The sequence below is a fragment of the Prionailurus bengalensis genome, chromosome C2, assembly GCF_016509475.1.
Source record: "Prionailurus bengalensis isolate Pbe53 chromosome C2, Fcat_Pben_1.1_paternal_pri, whole genome shotgun sequence".
NCBI lineage: Eukaryota > Metazoa > Chordata > Mammalia > Carnivora > Felidae > Prionailurus > Prionailurus bengalensis.
Genome location: NC_057350.1, coordinates 110,606,405 through 110,621,567, shown reverse-complemented (window position 1 = coordinate 110,621,567; position 15,163 = coordinate 110,606,405). Strand labels below are relative to the sequence as shown.

At 38.1% G+C, this 15,163-nt stretch overlaps 1 long non-coding RNA gene across 1 annotated transcript in view; it reads left to right on the top strand.

Moving 5' to 3' along the window:
• Positions 1 to 1,526: 1,526 nt before the first annotated feature.
• Positions 1,527 to 15,163, top strand: part of LOC122491828 — a 32,133-nt gene continuing 18,496 nt past the window's right edge. Inside the window, exons 1-3 of the long non-coding RNA XR_006299457.1 lie at positions 1,527 to 1,627; positions 2,001 to 2,191; positions 13,127 to 13,195. This is a non-coding gene — a long non-coding RNA (uncharacterized LOC122491828). The remainder of the gene's footprint in view (positions 1,628 to 2,000; positions 2,192 to 13,126; positions 13,196 to 15,163) is intronic.

Genomic DNA, 15,163 nt, shown 5'->3' with positions numbered 1-15,163 from the left:
TAGGGGTTACATTTTTATCCATTTCACAAATTGAGATTCCACTTAAATTTTTATTCGAGGAAACTGTCTCAATTAAAAAGCGACTCTGAAAAGCTTGGAAAGCACTTAAGTAGCGCTTGATCTTTCTAGAACAAAAGATTGGGAGTTTGAACTGATGAGCTCCATTCCTGGGTCTGCTATGTAGTGCTCTGAATCCCAGTTTCCTCGGGTCTCCAAGGCTCAATTAGCTGCCCTACCCATGTCACAGGGGTGTTGGGAGGCTTCTCTGTGTGGTTTGTGCATGCTGTCTGTTCTTGTGGCCTGGAACACTCTAGCCCAGATATTGCAGGCTTGTTCTCTTACTCATTCAGGATTCTCTACCCAAAGGCAAGGTCTTCCCTGACCTCCTACACGTATCACCTCACCACCGACCCCTCTCTCCATTCAGTAACTCTATTGATCTTTTTCATATCATTTATCACCATTCTATATATTTTGTGCTTATTTGTTTGCTATTTTAAAATTTATTTGTTCTTTCGTCCGCCTTGCGCTGGGATACAGGCTCCAAGAGAGCAAGGACTTAGCCTATTTGGTTGTATTCTGTCCTTGAAGGAGTTAGAACATTGCCTGACAACCAAGTGTTCTTGGTTCAGCAGCCATTTCTTGAATGGAATGAATGAGCAAATAAATGAATGAGTGAAACGGGACCATGACATGTGTTCCTCATATATTTCATGTGAAGTTCTAAAATAAGTTATTCTTGTGGAAGTCCTCCACGGTAACTGCATCCTTTGACTACAACAAACAGAATAGTAACAGATTTATCCTTGCCTCTGAGACATGTTAAAGCTACTTCCTACTTTCAGATAAACCAAGGGTTTTCAAACCAGCTAATCTGGGCACACATTCTCTTTTTAATTTGATTTTTCAAAAGAAAATACTACCTAAGATTAAAGACCAGCTGCCACTCTCCCCCCCCCCCCCCACATTCCAGCACATTCACGTTATTACTCTGACGTTTTGCTGAAGAATCTGTGGTGTGTTTCACATGCCAAGCCGGTGTTACAACTCCCCCGCCCTGTTGGCATCTGGAAAGTTTCCAGACCCATAGCTGAGAAAAGCAGAACTTAGAGGCAAAGGAGAAGCAAAGTTGCCCAGTTATGTTTCTCCATAATGTGAGGCTGTGTTTTGTGCTCACAGTTTGAATTCCTGGGTTGGATTCGAGAAATGATTTGTGAATAATTTCATATGAAATGAAACTAAACAATAGCAAACAGTGTTAATTGGTCTTCCTGTCGTAGACTAAAAATTGCTTCGGGATTGCTAAACTTTTGAAAATGACTTGAAATGATTAAAAGGAAGTAATGCATTTCTAAGTGTTTCTGTGTATGAGAGTGGTATAAATTACCAACCCGAAGTGTTAAAGTAGAACTTTTAAGAAACATTTTTAGAGTTAAGAGGGTTTTTTTTCCTCTCCAGTGGATTTATTTCTTTATAGAGAATAGGAGATGTCATAACTGCCTTTTTTCTCTCTTCCTACCTTGTTTTCTAGGCAAAGCCCATTAGCAGGTAGCACAAGCTGAATCCTGATTTTCTAGCTGCAAAGCACGGTGTGAAGAATGATGAAGATTAGCTCATTCTTGAGTAGGTATGCACAGTGGATCCCTGAGAGGTGCCAACATCTTTTTCCTCCCCAAGGCAGAGTTGAGACTCAGTTCTCAGCACCAGTCCAGAAATACCGGTTGTTTTCCAACTGACATCTGTTCTGAATGGGCTGGTATGTGTTCAGATTAGTTGTTTGCGTCATATGGATTGTTAAATTTTGTAAATATTGTTCTTCACAATGGCCCTGAATTCCCTTTGTGGATTCAGCTGGCTCGAGAGATGCTTATGGCAAAAGATGTAACCTCAGGGGTAGAGGTGCACTCAGGGGTGGGCCAGTGAGGGCATCTCAGTCCTAGTAGAAGCAATCTCGACTTTGGCTGGGGATTCCCGGATGCAAATACTGTTAATTGTTCTAGATGGTGTGAAGTGCAGTTGTGAGGGCCGGAGTTGCTGTAGTCACTTTGTCACCACGAGGAAAATTGGCCCGAAGAAGAATCTGATGCACAGGGAAGAGCAGAGCCAAGTAGAAGTGAACACTGGAGGTGGAGTCTCGTACAAAGTGCACCTGAAGCATACTCTCTCTCTGAGCCTTTTTGAGCCACGTGAGGTAATATATTCCCTTAAATGATGTAGGCAATTTGATATGGACTTTTATGACTTGAAGCAAAAATCACCAACTGATAAAGGAGGGATTTATTGCTAGGGAGGTTGAGAGTAGTGTTCTTACAAATATTTTGTCTTTGGACATCCGAAGATTTACGGTGAAGAAGCAACAATTTGCCGATTGTCTATTATTTCCCAGTTACCTTACATTGTTATTAAAGTTAATATCTAAAACAGTCCTATGAGAAGAGGGATATTACCCCATGTGCCAGATCAGCCAGCAAGGTGACTGAACCCAGGACCGTCTGACTCTGGAACTCAATGGTACCCTCGGCACTGTGTGCTCCTTCCCCTTGCATTGCACTGCACCTGCTTTGGTTGACCTGGTGGCGAGCACAGGCTGTGTCACAGCACAGACACTTTTGAGGGTCTGTTGAAATCTGCTGACACTTAGTGACAAGCATACGTCATGCTCATAAAACAAGTCCTTGAGTGCAGTGTCAGAGGGTTCTTAGACCTCCTTGAAAGCCATCATGCATCTCTTTATCCCCCCACTCCCAGTTTAAAAAACATCTAGTGTGTTCTTTGTAGAAGCATGGGCAATTTTAAGTTAAAGAAATGACATAATTTGGGGCGCCTGGGTGGCTTGGTCAGTTAAGCGTCTGACTCTTGATTTTGGATCAGGTCATTATTTCATGGTTTGTGGATTCAAGCCCTGTGTGGGGCTTTGCGCTGACAGCACGGAGCATGCTTGGGAGTCTCTGTCTCTTTCTCTCTTTCTGCCCCTCCCCTGCTCATGTTTTCTCTCTCTCTCTCTCTCTCTCTCTCTCTCTCTCTCTCTGTCTCTCAAAATAAATAAATAAACTTTAAAAAAAAAAATAAAGAAATGACATAATCTGATTTGCATTCTGCAGACATAATTCTGGTAGCTCCCAGAGGACAGAAGAGGGGATAGTGACTGCAGGTAGGAAGCTGTGTTAGCAGTTTAGGGCAGAGCTGTGTGTGGCTGGCTGTGAGGGCCTGAGAGTGGAGTACAGCCCAGTGAGAGAGCAGAGGAAATGTGCAATGTGCAGAATGAGAGTGAAGCTGAAAGAGGAGTTGGGGTGGCTCCAAAGGCCTTACATTAGGTGACTTGACAGATGGATAAAATTGACCAGGAAAAGAATCACAAATAAGGGAAGCAGATGAAAGAATAAATTCAAACCATCCACACTATGATATAGGATGTGAGTTAGAATTCAGTTTAACATGGCTTCTACACCATGACTGATACGATTAAATGGGGTGGGGGGCAGCAGAGAAGTAGAGAGATGTTTCAGGTATAAGAAACATTATCTAAGAAGATGGAAAATTAGGAAGGAATATGGGCCAAGGGAAAGTTGAAGGGTGTGCCTTTCTTTTTCTCAAGAGAGTATTTCAATTTTTATGTAATCTGCATTTCGCAGGTCGTATTGGCCTGGGACTGAAAATAGGAACAGAAGAACAGCAACAAACAGTAATTTTCTGGGTCGACTTTCTTTACCATGCACCAGACACTTCACATGCATAAGGGAGCCGATCTCTTCCCTTTTCTGCCCTAACTGCTGAGGTAGTGCCCGGGAGCTGCAATGCTCTGCCCAAGACTCAGTTGGTCTTGCACCCCCCACCCCTGACCTCTAAGGCTCGTCCATGTTCTGCTGTTCCGCTTTGCTCCATGCTGTCCTCTCTTCTCAGGGACCATAAGTGAGTAAAGGACCCTTCTTTGTGTCTCTCACATCAACACCCAGATAATTGATTTCAGTGGGGAAAGGAGGTAAATTTCTTAAAAGTTACCTTTTCTTATATGGTTGGCAGTCCTTTTCACTGGCTGCCCTTTCCCCCCTCTGTCCTGCTCCTCCCTAGCAAGACAGACACTCCACTGTATTCCAAATTGCCAGACTCCCTAGTCTAGAAATTAATACTTCAAATTCTTTCCTTCAGATGTCTTCTGGTCTCTCCTGCGAGTTGGCCAGTGGAACCCAATCCTGTTGGGTTCCCTAGAAATCACTGTCAGGTGTGAACCCCGGAGGGAAAGCATTTTGTACTGATAACATGCTGTATCACAATATAACACAATGATAAAAATAAGGGGTTGATAAATATTGCCTGATGTTGTCACCTGGTTGTTGCCTTAGAATTACATTTTTGAAAATTCCAATCTGGGGCGCCTGGGTGGCTCAGTCAGTTAAGTGTCTAACTCTTGATTTTGGCTCAGGTCATGTTCTCATGTTTTGGTTCCTGTGATTGAGCCCCACCTCGGACTCTGCACTGACAGCACGGAGCCTGCTTGGATTTCTCTCTCTCCCTCTCTTTGTCCCTCTGCTGCCCATTCTCTCTCTGTCTCTCTCTGTCTCTCTCAAAATAAATAAATAAACTTTAAAAAAAGAAGATTCCAACACACAACTTTTTTTTTCCAACATAATAACACAGCAACAACAGCTATAGCAAAGTTGTATTGATTCAATGTCTGTATGTTTGTTATATAAGTAGTTCAATATCATCTCAAGGAACCAAATTATACACTGAAAATAGAAACCCAAATCACCTTGGCTCTTGGTTCATGCTGATACATAAAACCATAAGTGAGAGTAGAAGACTTCTTTGGCTTTTAGAACCAGACCTCCCACCCAGATTAACGGTATCCCTAGTTTCTGTGGTTTCATATGCCGTGCTTGATGTAGCTGCAGTATGCATTCTGTGGGGAGTCTCCTTCCTGGGAAGACATCACCACAGCACTAATTTGCTTTGAGTTAAAAAAAAAAAAAGAGGTCAAATGAAAATATAAAACCAAAAGAAAGGAAGTTTTTAAAAAACAGCAAAATGTCAAATTTATAATTAGAATTGGGCTCGAAATTCACATTTGAAGCTGTCAATATAATTCCTGCCATGAGCTTCCTCAAAACTTACAGATACCAAATATTTTACAATTTTACAACAGGGCTCTGTGTGTCATGTACCAAGAGCAGAAATGGAGTGTCAGAAAACGTTTTACAGCAACCTTGAAGCAGTTTCACCAAACAAGCAGAAAAAATTAAGAAACAATAGCATTCATTACACAGGCAGCAGCCAAATGTGCTTGGAATCAGTGAGCGATGGAGAAGAACTTTCTGAAGGAAATGCTTAAAGCTAACTGTGAGTGTGATAGAGATTCAAACATGTCTAGCAACTAATGATACAACCACACATCCTCAAATGGCCTTGGCTTTTAGCTCAGACTTTTCCATTGCACTGGGCACGCATGTAGCAATCACTGTGGGTAAAGACATCTTATAGTAAGCAACACTGTAGCTGCTGTGACACAGATTCTTTGAAAACCTCTGGATCTAATTAGTCCCTGTAGTGAAAGTTGACTTTGAAGTTTCAGGGACAGAAGTAACTATTTCAAATCTTTAAGGGACAGAATTCCTCCCACCCGGGTTTATTCAGATATAATTTAACTTATAACATTACATTTAAAGTGTACATGGTGACATTTTGATACACATATACATTGCAAAATGGTTACCAAACTAAGGTTAGCTAACACACCCATCACCCTACAGTTACATATGTGTGTGTACGCGTGTGCGTGTGGTAAGAACTTTTAAGACCTGCTTTGTTAGCAACTTTCAAATATACAACACAGTATTTTCAACTATAGTCACCATGCTGTATGCCCAGAACTGATTCATCTTAGAGTTTTGAGTGTGTGTCAGAACTTCTTTATCCTCTTATTTCTCAGTGGACTCAGGTTGTATCCATGTCTTGGTTATTGTTAATAATGCTGCAGTGAACATGGGAGTGCAGATATCTTCTTGAGACAGTGATTTATTTTCTTCAAATATATATTACCTTATTTACTTTGGCCTTTGTTAATTCATTTCAGTGATAATTATGGTTTTCGGATAGAGGTCTTAAACATCATTTGTGAGATTTATTCCTACATATTCATGCTTTTATGCTCTTGTGAAAGCATTGCATTTCAAATTTAACTAAATGTTTTCCTGCTGGTATTAACATTACAATTAATTTTTGCCAATATTGACTTTATATCCACTAACCTTGTAAAACTCACTTATCAGCTTTAATAATTTAGTTATACATTTGTTTGGATTTTCTATAGATACAATCCTACCATCTGAAATTCCAAACATCTTTATTTCTTTTTCTTACTTTATTATACTGATGAGGTTTTCTAATACAATATTGGATAACCCTGACTTAATTTAATGGATTTTTGTCAAATTTCATTCACTGAATTTTAAATATAGCCCATTTGAGGAAGACACTGTTTTTAAAATTTCTTTCTCAAAAAGTTATAATTAGCTGCAGTGGTTATTACTCAAGAAATCCAAGTACAGGTATCTGTGGGTTCTATAGAGCAATCGATGTAAGTGAAATGATGTGGGCATAAGCTCTTCTAGGTACTGGAAGGATTATGTAAATAACCGTTATGTCTAGAAATATAGAGAAGATAAAGCATGTTTTAATCATGGCATTGCTGGGTTTACATTGCATTTATTTTCTGTGAAGAATTCACAAAGCTTTAATACTGCATTTATGTTTATCACATCCTTTGAATAGTCGATCACAAATTGACATTATCATTCTCCATTTGGGGATGAATATGAAGCCCAGAAACACTGATATTTTCCAAGCTAGCAGCAGAGGCAGCATGGAACACAGGATTCCTGGATCTCAGAAAATTAGCCTTCCCTTTCCCCAATTCTCCTTTGATACAGCTTTAAAATTTTTCCCTTAAAGATTTGAAATAATTACCTTCGTCCTTGAACCTACAAAATCAGCCTTCGCTACAGCAAATGATGAGATAAGGAGATCTTTGAAGAATCTATATCAATAACTGCTGTAGTGTTGTTTCTGGAAGATGTGTTAGCCACCGTGATTGCTATTTGTGTGCCACATGAATTGGAAAAACCTGAAAGGAAGCTAAAGCATCTTTGTAGACTGTGCCAAAACCATTTGAGGATCAGGACTGTACCATTTTACTTTAGGTTTTGTGCTTTTTATACATTGTTTAAGAAGTCTTTCTTTGTTCTAAGTTTAAGGTTGTGTAGATATTCTCCTATATTATCTTCTAAAAGCTTTATTGTTTTGGGGCACCTGGGTGGCTCAGTCGATTAAGCACCTCTTGATTTCAGCTCAGGGGATGTTCTCACCATTCATGAGTTAAAGCCCCATGTCCGGCTTTGCGCTGATGGTGCGGGGCCTGCTCAGGATTCTCTGTCTCCCTCTCTCTCTCCCTCCTTCTGTCTCTGTCTCTCTGTCTCTATCTCTCTCAAAAATAAATAAACATTTTAAAACTTTATTGTTTTAACTTTCACATCTAGATAAATAATCCACCTGGACTTGATATTTTGGTTTGAGGTAGGGGCAAAATCCCAAGTTTCCCAATATTGATATTTTAATTGAGCCAGTAGTTTAATTGCAGAGACAGAGAGAGAGAGAGAGAGAGAGAGAGAGAGAGAGAGAAAGAGAGAGCAAGCTTGAGCAGGTGAAGGGCAGAGAGGAGGGAGAGAGAGAATCCCAAGCATCCTCCATGCTGTCGGTGTGGAGCCAACCTTGGGCTTGAACCCATGATCCACGAGATCATGACCTGAGCTGACACCAAGAGTCAGATGTTCAATACACTGAGCTACCCAGGCACCCTAATATTTCATTGTTTTAATTAATGTTGCTTTTTAGTAAGTCTTGATGTGCAGTACTGTAAGTCTGGAGGGGGTCTGGGGAAAAACAACTTCTGTCTACACTAGGATTCTAGCCACTGCCTTGGGACCTGGTCCTGGCTTGGATGTGGTGAGGTGAATGAGAGAGAGGCAGACACAAAAAACCTTCTCAGGGATGCATCAATATCTCAGCTTTCTTTGCTTCTCTGATTCATTTTCTTTCCCAGCCAAGAGACACTGAATCGCCTCCAGAATGGAAAACCTGTGCCCTTTGACTATCATATATCCTTCCAAATCCATTTTTATGTTCTGAATTCTTCCCCATATTCTCTTGAGGGATAGGCTGTTTAAATTGAAAAGCCCCCAAATTTACTTCTGCCTTCTATTGCATCATCCCTCCCCTGAGGTAATGAATTACTATGACTGAATTGGTGGCAGAGCAAAAATTATAAGAAAATGTTGAGGAGGAAACCTTAAATCATATTTCAAAATATTGTTTTACCCAATTTGTTTAGAGTTCAAAAGATAAATGTGAGTTGAAGGTAAACATTGGGAAATCATGAGCAAACTAATGATGTGTTAGAGTAAATGTTAAGAAAAGGTTTATTATAAATAACATAAGCTAAAATTAATTAAGTCATCTTATCTGAAAGTTCATTGACTATAGTTTGTTCATCCATAGCCCAGGAAACTTTTTAATCAGGCAAGTTACGATAACTATTCATGGTTGCCTTCAGTGAATCAAGTGAACTGCTTATAGTTGGTTATTACAGAACTTCCCCCAACCCTGAGCCTAAATTAGTAGAGGCTACAAGTGGTTTTTGTATGAATACTTGGTGATTTCCTATTTAGAATTCATGTTATAGTCAAATTATCTAAGATTGAAAATATGCATTGTTTTAAAATGTGGTGTTTAAATAAATTAAAAATGAAAAAATATAAGAAAAATGTGCTTTTTAAGTATGATTGATATTCCCATTTAGGATATACATACAAACAGGTTAACAGTTTTTATAATTCCCCAATTATTCTTAAGTAATTACTTTTTAAATAAATTCATGAAATTAATTAATTTTTCTATGAAGGATTTTCTTGGAAACCAACAAAAGTGAAAAGCTAATTTTAAAGCCTGGGGAATTCTTATTAATTTGCCACATTCTTCCCATTAGCAACCATTAAAAAAGCACTTGTGTTGCTTTCTAAACTATTAATCCCCATCACAGACGGAACTACATAGCACCGTGTCTGTGCTGGCTACTCCACTGTCTATATTTGTGCATTCAGATTATATAGATCCAAATATTTACTGAATATCCTTGATTGGCCATCTACTCAGATGCTCAAAATCTGAATGTCATTCTTGAGTCCTGTCCTTTCCCTGACTCCTCACATCTAATAAATTATCAAAGCTTCTTAGTTTATTCTCAAATGGTCTTGAATCTCTTCTTTTCTCTCCTTACCTAATGTCACCTCCCTCAGCCAGGTTATTGTCATCAAAGACCTGAAAAACTTCAAAAGATATTCTTGGCTTTCATCTTGTCATCCTCTATTCAATTATTTACATTGTAGCCAATAAGGTCTTTCTAAATCACAAATCTGGCCACTCTTCTCCCTTGTTTAAAAAGTTTTAATTGCATCTTTTCACAACCCTTTGCCAAAACACCAGCCCTTTCTCTGGCCATCCTAAGAAGAATTATGTATTCTTTATGAATTATCCTTCTTTGAATCCATTATAATTTAATTTTCTGTCTCCCTTTCTATAAGGGAAGAAACTGTGTCTTTCTTGTTTATTATTGCATCTCCAACGCCGAGGGCATAAACTAAAATTTTTGTTAAGTTAATATCAGGATGAACAAATAAATTATGTTTTGCACAGCCAATGCTTGGGGAGTTAGGAGGTGAATTGGTTTCCCCTTGGTACAGTAACTATAAAGTATGTTGTCACCAGGGATAATAATCCAATGAGTGAGCATGACCTCTGATGGTTAACTAAGAAAATGAACCATGACTTAAACTCAATGATTTGTATGTTAAAGTATAGATGACATAACTTTTGAAAAAGTAGTTGTTAAAATCATAAACCCTTCACTATTATCAATGCAATAATAGAGTGACCCTAGTCTAAAGTAAGCTAAGTGTAGGATCTTCCTGAAGCCTGTCCACACTGTTGATTCCAGAATTCTTTATTTACTATGAGCTTTAACTCTTACCAAAAAGCCTTTGACTGGCAAAGGATTTTTCACCTTACTAACACGAATTGTCCTGTCTCTCCCTAACTTTATTGTAAAGAGCAGCTACATTTTTTACTCATGAGATCGACAAGAGATAATACCTATACTGTACATCCACTCACCAGCAATATGAATATTTGTAGTTGTGTGTCTTTCACCAAGAGCATAGTTTATGTCCATCTGGACTTTTCTCTGTCTTTATGTTCTAAAGAAAATTGCTTTAAGCTTTTCTTTTACCTTTAAATCACTAGCTTAGCTGAGAGACATAAAATAACTATATTGTCTGTTTTCTCAGTACCCATCATTAGTAGGGTCATGTGCCTTTATTTCTTTTGATATAAATCTTCTTTCAGGACTGGGAAATACATGTCCAGGCTACATCAGAGCATAATTTTGAGAACATATCAAAAGAACAGAAACTTTTTAAGGAACATAGATATAAGGCAATTTCTTCATAAGTAGTCATTTCAGAATCTCAGCTCTCAGCGAGATAAATTTCCACCCTCAAAAATGCAATATCAGCTCCACTTTAGATATAAATCAACTGAGCTTCAGAAAAAACACCTGAACATAAGACTTGATGATCAACTGTGACTTCTATTTCCTCGGAAATCCCACTGTGACCAGTGTGGCCACGTGGGACTTGCAGTAATAGATCCTCTCCGTAAGTGAGTCTTGACTCACTAAAATGTTATCCGTATAAATACCATTGTCCAGAAATAAATATAGAGTTTTTTAATGAAGCCATAATTTTTCAATCTTAGAAAGATGGACCTTATCCTTCAGGAAAAAAGAACGGGGTGGAGGGGGAAAGCAAGCAAGCAGGAATAATGAAAGTTTAAATGAGCAAGACACGGAGATAGAGTTAAAATAAGGGAAGAACAAATGTTAAAGGAGAGAATGGCTCGGCGACCCTATCTGGAGGAGGGAAGACTGAAGAGGAGCTAGCTCAAGAGCGACTCGAAAGGAGGGGAAAAGGTGTATGATTCATGAGAGCAGGTGCCACTTGTCAGGCCCACTGCTTTTGTTCTTTCATCGTCCCTTTCCTGCTCTGCATTCTGCCCTCTGGTTTCTATTTAAGTTCAGTTGCTTCCTTTATTCACAGTTTTCATCCTGGATATAACTATTTCTCTGTTATCAGCATCTGTGTTGCTTCAGATGGTGCTTCCTTATGTCCTTGAAGCATTTCCTGAGGTATGACTCCAACTGTTTGGATTCCAGGTGTCATCCGTGCCAACCATTAATCAAACGTTACATCCTTGTCTCCCACAGAGGACTAGGCTGTTTGTTTATGGTTCTGTCTGGAAGGATTCACCTTAATGACGAGGTAGAGCTTCAATTGCTCTCAAAATGTATAATCATACCTTACACATGCTACAGAATAGAAAATCATTTCTAAATAAAAGAGAATCACAGATTTCTTGATCTATAAAAATAACTTGTACAGAAGCACTATAGCATTAGCAAATATTTAAAGAGATTGAATGACTTACCATAGAAATTTAGCATGTGTTCAAAGCATTTCTATTAACTTTCCATTTTCATAATTAGCTTCAGAGTTGTTGACAATCTATTTATAGTTTTCAGCTTTCTTGTTCTGTATGTATCTGTGTGCCTGCCTCTTCTTCATATATCAGCAACTAATTTTAAGAGTAAGCTTTCTTATCATCACATATGTGACAAGAAAGCTATGAAGGACACATTTAGACAAGTCATTGTACAGACCAAGATATCCGTGTGAACAATCAGGGTAAAAGCAGCTTTATTTCGTTTATGGCATTTCATGTAATAGGTCTCTGTCTTTTATTTTTTAATGTTTTATTACTTTTGAGAGAGAGAGAGAGAGAGACAGAGAGACAGAGAGACAGAGAGACAGAGGGGACAGGGGAGGGTCAGAAAGAGAGGGAGACACAGAATCTGAAGCAGGCTCCAGACTTATTTTTTAATATTTTATTACTTTTGAGAGAGAGAGAGAGAGAGGACAGGGGAGGGTCAGAAAGAGAGGGAGACACAGAATCTGAAGCAGGCTCCAGACTCTGAGCTGTCATCACAGAGCCCGATGCGTGGCTCGAACCCACGAACGATGAGATCATGACCTGAGCCAAAGTTGGACACTTAACCAACTGAGCCACCCAGGCGCCGCTGTGTCTCCCTATTTTAATATTGTTTTGGATGTCTCGATTGTCATAATCACTAAAGCTAAGCACTTTCAGAACAAGGACTATCCTTGATCCATCTTGGTATCCCATAATATACCTATTATAACATAGGACTTTACATACAATTGGTGAGTAATTAAAATTTGCTGAATGGAAATACATTTTATGAAATAAAAGAAAACAAAAAATTAATGAGACTGAAACCCATTTATTTGCCTTTCCATATTAAGCACTTACGTTATTATTTGGCCCAAAGTAATTTTCACAAATAGAGCAATTCATAATTGAGAAGAAATTAATAATATTGAAAGCATTAAGTAAAATACTCTCTTAGAAGAGAGAATATGCAATTGATTTTTTTCCACTTGCTTAAACCACAAGTTCTCTCCAAAAGATTTTTGAGATATGAGGACATTGGGTTTCCTTTGGAGCACAAAAATGTAATAGAAACTTTCTGTTCAGAAGCTTTTAAATGATATTGTGCAGTTCCTGTTATGGAATGTGTATTTGTGACTCATGTTGAATCTTCACTCAGGTTGCTTATAGGTTGCATATATATATATATATATATATATATATATATATATGGAAATATATATTGAATCTTCACTCAGGTTGCTTATAGGTTGCATATATATATATATATGGAAAAAAGAAGTAAAACAAAAATAATGCCATACACTCAAATGATTGATAAGGCTTTCCAGCACAAAATGGTTTGAGAAATTCAGTGATAAATGTTTCTTAGCCTTACTTATGCTACACAGAAAAATTATAGTTGTCCTCTATGAACATTCTGCTAATCTAAAAAAGACCTTCTTTCTTAGAATTGAGAAGGCTTAACCCAATAATTTTTTGTTTGTTTCAGAATCACTAAATTATTTACCAGTATATCAGCACCATATATGAGGAAGCAGAATTTCAGAAAAGACAAAAAGTGAGTTATTTTCCAATTGGTCACCTGTATTTAGTTAATGTATGATTTACAGTAGTGCATCCTCTTTATTCACAATTATGAATGATTGGACATCATGACAAAATCAGCTACAAGTCAAGCTATTTCTATTTGTTTAGGTCACATGTAATGAATACTCAGGCTCTACCAACTAATCATAGTGCTTCTGAAAGCATCTGTTGTTTTCCCTTCCCTAGATAAAAAGACTCTCTTTGATGTCTACAAAGGGAATACTTCTATATGGTGTCTGATTCTCATCACTAACAATCAGCATTTTGAATGTTGACCTGATATGTGCTAGATGTTTTTTATGCTCAGAATGGAATTTTTAATAAATTTCTTTCGGTCACAAATGGACGTATATAGTGAGATGGCATAGGCATGAAGACAACGATGAGTTTCAAGTAAAGAGTAAATTGGGTTGGACTGAAGGTGATCATTTTTACTTTGTGATTTAAAACTCCTAGCCTTCTGGAACTTGTCCAGATAGGAATATTTTTAAGTAGTTTTTTTTTTCATTTTTTATTGTTATATATTCTCCTTATATTACTTATGTGGGGGACAAAAATCAAAACTTTGTTCACCATAAGATATGTGATGATGGAAAATACATCACGTTGTCTTAGGATTGCATTTGAATTTTGTAATTGTTATATTGAAGTTTAGTCCATTTTACTGAGAATATTGTTGTCTAAGGGAGCAAGCTCATAAAGTTCTATGTACGTACGGCAGTTTCTCTGATGTTTGCAATCTAAACAAAAAGTTGGTAAACTTTGTAGGAACCGTGTACTAGCACTTTTTCCATTTTTAAAGGATTTTTAAAAAAAGAATAATGTGCAACCAAGATCTCTTAAATGGCCCACAAAGCTGAAAATACTTATTATCAGCCCCTGCACAAAAGAATGTTTGCAGACCCTTCTTCTGCAAGTAGCATTGCATTTAGATAATGGTTGAAATATATCTCCAAATTTGTCCTAGAGTCACAGCATCTCAACGTGAGGAAATATCTTCAGAGTAATTGACTCATTCATTAGTCAGATGCATCCTCCTCACAAATGGACAGATGCTGTTCAAGTTACTCGTTGTGTTTCTTACACAACTGAAACCAAGATGAAAGGTACAAGACCTATACTGTGAAGTATCATCAGTAAAATCTTTCAGTTCACCTATAAATAGACCTTGCATATTATAAAAAAGGAAGGATAATGAAAATAATATATTACATCACATAATACTTCATTCCTTCTAAGGCGCTCAGACTGGACTTTCCACAGCGAGTGGTCCTTAAACAGAATAAGGAGACTCTGAATACACATCTCTTTCCCTTCAGTTAGTCATCCCATGCCCGCAGCAAACTTCAACTACTGACCTTAGAACACCTTTCCAAGGAGACTGGATGCAAACTTTTCATCCCTTACCACATATGTCTGATGGTTAGTCACTATGAATTCATCACAGTTGTCAGTTAACACACGGGAGCTCTTTTTCGCATTGGTACCTGAAAGATTATGTGTGGCAGAGGGGGAGGGGAAGTTGAAGGGGGGTCGCTCAGGTGGTTGGGATGAGGAAAAAGTCAGAGGAGAGAGATATCTCTGTAAGGTAAGAAGGGAAGGGAGAAAAGGATATGGCAACTTTTCAGGGAAATGAATTAAAGTCTCCTTTTTTGGTATGAACCAGAAATTTCACCAGCAATTTCAGAGTTATGTTTTAAGAATAGGATAGGCACCTACAAATGACTGCATGACTTTAAGTTTCTCAAAGGCAGGAAATGGATCAGAAAAGGTTTCAAGACTTAAGGATGAGGTCAGCAATGAGAGAAAGGAGGAGTGGAAATTATAGAAACATCTGAAGGGATGTATGCTTGTATATTATTTATACCCCAATGATTAGCTTTAATATAAGAATAAGCTACAAGTCTCAAGAAAAATGCAACTAATATCCAGTGTAGCT